The 6000-nt window shown below is 40.6% G+C and overlaps 1 long non-coding RNA gene across 10 annotated transcripts in view; it reads right to left on the reverse strand.

The window, feature by feature from the left end:
• LOC112656524 (uncharacterized) overlaps positions 1–3841 on the reverse strand; it is a 93753-nt gene extending 89912 nt beyond the window's left edge. For 2 of the 10 annotated variants that reach the window (XR_007410597.1, XR_004816274.2), the window contains exon 1: positions 3495–3705. This is a non-coding gene — a long non-coding RNA (uncharacterized LOC112656524). Of the gene's footprint in view, positions 1–3494; positions 3708–3747 lie in introns of those variants that run through there. The other 8 variants (XR_007410599.1, XR_004816277.2, XR_007410598.1 and 5 more) reach the window with 7 other exon arrangements.
• Between the last annotated feature and the right edge of the window lie 2159 nt (positions 3842–6000).

Below are 6000 nucleotides of genomic sequence, written 5' to 3' on the forward strand. Positions count from 1 at the left end.
GAACTAGCAGTTAGACCAGAGATTACTTATAGTTCTGCTCATTGTTTAAATATACGTTTGTTAGTTTTGGCTTTCTTAAGTTCCACATTCCCCTTTCTGTTCTCCTCAGTGTCAACTGAGGGTGTTCTGTGCTCTCCTGTCTCTGTGGCTGGACAATCAAACATATTGATGTATCCATTTCTCTGCTCTCAGGAGGAACCCATCTTCTAAATTGAGAAGCCTAATTCTTTCAAGATCCACAAATCAAATCCAAGAATTCTCCTGCTCACATCCCATTGTTCCACAACCAGTTTAAGAGCTAAATGATGCTCTGTCAGAGATAATGTAATATTCCATTTAATCTAGGCCCTGACACAATTAAAGTCTGTGAGAAAAGAAGATATATTCATCTCTATCAAATAAAAAAAAATGAGTGCATGTCCTTTGACACTCATGGTGTGAAGTAAGCAATTGGAAAGTTAGGCATTCACAGATTGGGAGAAAAACTGATGGTTCAGAACTTTATGAGTCAGTTTTTATTTTCCAATGAACTCAGTGCAAACAAGCTTAGGCAGAATGAGAAAGCCATTGGTCCATTATAAGACCATATAGATGAGTATGTTTGGCAGCTGATCTAAGTAAACTCATATAAAGCCTAGATGCTGACTGGGCTCTTGCTCTCACCTTATTTCACTGTGAATATCACCTTCAATTTTTCATGCTAGACTTCTCCATGAGGCTGGACCCATGGCCATTGTCAGTTCTAGGACTCATGTCTTTTCACCTTTACTCACAGGTGTATACGGCTCTTTCTCTGGATTCATTTCAATAGATGGTCCCAGAGAGATTCTGATTGGCCTGGTGGTCACATGATCAGCCCTATGGCCAGTAAGACTCAAGAGTATAGTTGTCCGTGGATGGAATTTCAAATAAGCTTCTCAGAAGAGGAGAAGCAAAAAGCTCAGAAAAAAAAAATTGGTCTCTACTGTATGCTTAAAGAGAAAAAAAAATTAAATCCACAACAGTTGTTGGTTGGAATGAAAGAAAAAAAAAAGTTTGATAATGTGAATTCTTTCCTCTGGTGAGCCCCAATACAGAGAGAAGTACTTTGCTATAATCAAAGAAAAGGCTGAAATCAATATCTACCAGAGCCCCCATCACATTACATTATAATTTCCTGTACAACATCATTTTCCCAATGACAATTGAGCTCCTTATACTCAAGACCCTATTATATCATTATTCCTAAGGCCAAACCTAGCACCGGAATATGGTAGAGAATTTTTGGCAAATATATAGCATGGAAGAAAAAAGGAGGAGAGGGAGAGAAAGGATTCTTTATTCAAGTTGCCCACCACACACTGGAAGATTAGACATGATGCAAGCAACTACCACCCAAGACAGAATAATTAATACTAAGTGGAATTTCAAAGGCATCACTCAGTAATTCAGAAGAAATGATTTAATCTTCTGAGGAAAACCAGATAAAAATTCATAAGGAAGTTAACTTTTGAGTATTCCCAGAAAAACTCAATTTAGTGACCCAAAAGAGGAGATGGTGTTCAAGTCATAAACAACTCATGTAGACACTGCATTGCAGCCCTATATTGCTACAGACAGCTGTTTTTTTTTGCCTTATACATACATAGGGGGACTTCTGGGGTCCAAGGAAGATCTTTTCCCCATATCTTCATTAAAAGATCACTTTCAACTAGTCATATTGCCTAAGAATTATTTTTGTAAGGAACTAAGCCTTTCCCTCCATAACTAGGGATACAATTTTATTTTATTTTTTTTATTCGAGTTTGATTTGCCAACATATAGCATAACACCCAGTGCTCATCCCGTCAAGTGTCCCCCTCAGTGCCCATCATCTACTCACCCCAACCCCCCACCTACCTCCCCTTCCACTACCCCTCGTTCGTTTCCCAGAGTTAGGAGTCTCTCATGTGCTGTCTCCCTCACTGATATTTCCCACTCATATTACTCAGCCATTAGAAATGACAAATACCCACCATTTGCTTCAACGTGGATGGAACTGGAGCGTGTTATGCTGAGTAAGGGAGTCAATCAGAGAAGGACAAACATTATATGGTCTCATTCATTTGGGGAATATAAAAAATAGTGAAAGGGAATAAAGGAGAAAAGAGTGATATGATTTTAAAATGCAAATATTCCTTGGCCCATAAGCAAGAGTTGTTTATGGTAAGGAGTAAATGACTGATAGCTCAGGCTTTCTTAGAAGCTAAACTGTACCAGAAGGATAAAATGGACACCTAAGGCTCTACAGATCAAAAAGACATTGCTGAGTGAAAGGAGATGAAAAAGAAGATAGAACCAATCCCAGGTGGGCAATTCCTGCATTGCATATTGGGCTGGAAATGCACAGTGGCAACCTTCTGATGCTTGACCTTCTGCTAGGAAGTAAAACAAGCAATCACTGGCTTTGTTTTAGAGCGTCTGAACTTTAGTAGATAAAACAGATAGGAGCTTGGCTCACCACTAGACTCTGCTGCACCATGTCAGTGGGAATCAGCCTTTTAATGAGAATCGAATCAGCCCATAAAAAGTAAGGAAGAGGAGCGCAGAGTCAGTTAAGCATCTGACTCAGTTTTGGCTCAGGTCATGATCTCAGGATCGTGAGAGCAAGCCTTGAGTTGGCCTCTGCATTCCCCACCGAGGTTGCTTGATATCCTCTCTTCCCCTCTCCCTCTGTCGCTCCCTCTTCCGTCCTCCCCCTGGTCACCCGTGAGCATGCACTTTCTCTCAAATAAGTAAATAAATAAATAAATAAATAAATAAATAAATAAATAAATATCTTTTTTTAAAAAAGCAAGGAAGAATTTTGGTATAGTATATCAGCTATATTGGTCAATGTCTTAATAACAAATTCAGGAACTTAAAAATAAACTTCAGTCAATGATATGATAGTTAATTTTATTTGCCAACTTAGCTAGGCTGTGGTGGCCAATTGTTGATCAAACCCCAGTCCAGATATTTATAGTCTCTAGGCTTTAAATAAAGTAGATTACACTCCATAATATGGGTGGGCCTCATCTGAGCAGTTGAAGACCTTAAGAACAAAGACTGAGGTCCCCTGAGGAAGAGGAAATTCTGTCTCAAGACTAACTCATACTAACTCATACTAACTCTGCTTGAGTTTTCTCATCTTCTGCCCCACCTCATAGATTTTTAGACTCAAGACCACATTATCATCTCTTATTTGCATTTCCAGCCAGCAGGCCTGCCACACAGATTTCAGACTTGCCAGCTGCCACAATCTCATGAGCCAATTCCTTAAAATCTCTCTCTCTCCGCAGATGGATAGATAGAGATGATGGATAGATAGATAGATAGATAGATAGATAGATAGATAGATAATAGATGATAGATAGATAGATAGATAGATAGATAGATAGATAGATAGATAGACAAATAGGTGGATACTCTATCTTTCCATAGAGTCCTAACTAATACACATAACTGGATAGGTGGGCAATTCTTTGGGTCCGCACCTCCACTGGGTTCTCTCACATGTGTGGGTGTCCAATACCTGCAGGCTTTTCTTTCCTGTTCTGGCAGACGAGCCCGGGCTTGTTCTCAGGGTTGTGTAGGCATGTCCTGCACAGCGACGGTAAAGAAGTGAAAGAGAGAATGGAGGACCTTCTAAGGCCTAGACTTAGAATGAGCACCTCAACTGCATTCTATTTGTCAACACAAGTCACAAAGCCAGTATGAATTCAGGGGTTGAGACTATAGACTGTGCACCTTGGTTGTAAGAGAGGCAAAGTCAATCGTAATAGATGTGGATCCAGGGAAGCCACTAGTTGGAGCCATTGATGTCATCAACTCAACATTCTTAGAAAACAGGTCTGCCAAGTCTTCATGATGATGCAACTATGACTCATGACCTACCTTGATGACTACTACTCTCTCTAGTTTATTTCAGAAATGTGGCTATCCTCTAGGTTTTTCTTAATATTTGCCCAAGCAGCCTGGAAGTTAAAAGGAGTAAGTGCAGTTAGATCAAACTATCCCGAACATAATAATCCACAGACTTTATAGTTCTGTATATACAGCACTCAACGACTTACAAAACACTGTTACATCCAGCATCAGTTTGGATTCATAAGACTTGGGAAATGCTAAGGGTATAAATGGAATTAAAAAAAATAAAGTGAAAAGGAAAGGAAGGAGTGAAGAAAGAAGGGAGTTGGAGCTTCAAGGCATTTCTGCCTCAAGACAAATGTGACACAGAGTACTTCTGGGGGTAGTTTCTGGAACCTAAGGGACAATTCTGAATTAGATTTGGAGATGGATAGTGAGTCAACCAAGATGACAGATGATATTAGGAGGGATCTATGGCACCAACTCCGGGAGCAAGAGAGCAAAACAATATCTTTGAAAGATGAATTTAGAGAAGAAAGTCTTCCAAGGTATAAACAAAAGTATATTAAATGTGGATATGTTTTTGTTTGAAACACACTTCTTTGGACTACCTTCCCTCTCTTAGAAAAGCTAAGCAGTGGCAGGGGAAGAAAGGGGCCCTGAGAAAGAGTGCAGGAGAGGGAAGGAGAAGGAAAGACATGTAAAGGCTCCTCTGCAAATTACTTCCAAGGCGCATTAGGGAGGCTGGAGAAGGAGCGGGCCTGTTGCCATGATCCATGCAGGTGGTACTCAACGTCGGAGCTCCAGTGAACCTGCGAGCTTGGCCTGGCAAGACTAGGAAAACAAAAGCAGCCCTGAGACATTTACAGTCAGGCTTCACTGCGAAAAGACAAGAGATTTAGGCAGATGTGCTAAGAGTTTGAACATCACTGTCCCTGTTGGCACAATGACAGAACTCCCCTCACAGCTGTCCCTGGAGTAAGGTCAAGTGTTAAAAACATACCCAGGATTGAACGGTCTGATCACAGCAAGCAGACCTTTTCAACTGCTCAGGGATATCGGGGCAGCAGTTTGATATTTATTAAACATCAGCGGGGTCTCGAGTCGAGTACCAAACCCTGTGGAAGCTCAGGTCCCAGCTCAGAGGAATTTTAAAGGCATAGAGGAAAAGAGAGGCCGGGTCTGGGCAGTCACCATGACCATAGACTCAGGCTGAACTTTTATAATCTAGCCACTGTGAGAGGGAACGAGTCTGCTTTTAGCATGAGATGTTTTATTAATCTTCTCCCTCTTGGAAACTTTTCGACAGTCAGCCATCAGAGAAAACCCTAGATGATCAGGAAAGGCTGGAGTACTTTCTCCAGTGCAGAGTATAAAAAGAGATCAGAATAAATGATAGCAGAAGGCAGGAACAGCCACAATCCATCTGTTCCAGCATCTTTGCTAGTCACATCCATCAAAGGAAGTGGCTAGGGTAGAAGGAAAGGGTCTGACTGGGGACATGTAGAAGAAAGGAGACTCTGCTAAGTGAAATCAGATAAGGAAGTTTATGAAAGAATGTCCAAAGAATGAAAAGTAATTTTAAAAATGATATCCAATACCACAGATCAAAATAAATGTGAATCCAAGATGATTCTGCGGAAAGAGCACAAAACTGGAAATTTGAAGAAATTGGTTTAGCTGCTGTCTCAGCCACTTACTGGCTGTCACTTTATCTCCTCCAGTCTCAGTTTCTCCCTAGTGAAAGGGAGAGTAATCCTAACTCAAGTGATTTGGGGGAGCATCATGGAGAGAAGGCCCAGGAAGGTGCCTCCCAAGCTATAAATGTAGCTATTCAAATGTTAATGTCCATAATTGGCATTATCCTCCTGTTTGATAAAACAGGGATTCTGGTATGTAAATTTGCATATTCATTAAAAGCTACAAAAATGCTGATGTTATAGCTGTAGTCACTGTTGAGGACTCTATAGTCATCTAGATCTATCAAAAAGAAAATTATAGAAACATGACTGAAGAAGACTGGCCCTCCCTCGAATGCTGATAAGGAAAATGAGAACCGGAACATATCCTTAGCAAGAATGTCCCTTTCACCATCTTCAAACTACATATTCATTTGTGCCAATTCTCAAAGCT

Source organism: Canis lupus, chromosome 5 (assembly GCF_003254725.2).
Source record: "Canis lupus dingo isolate Sandy chromosome 5, ASM325472v2, whole genome shotgun sequence".
Lineage (NCBI taxonomy): Eukaryota > Metazoa > Chordata > Mammalia > Carnivora > Canidae > Canis > Canis lupus.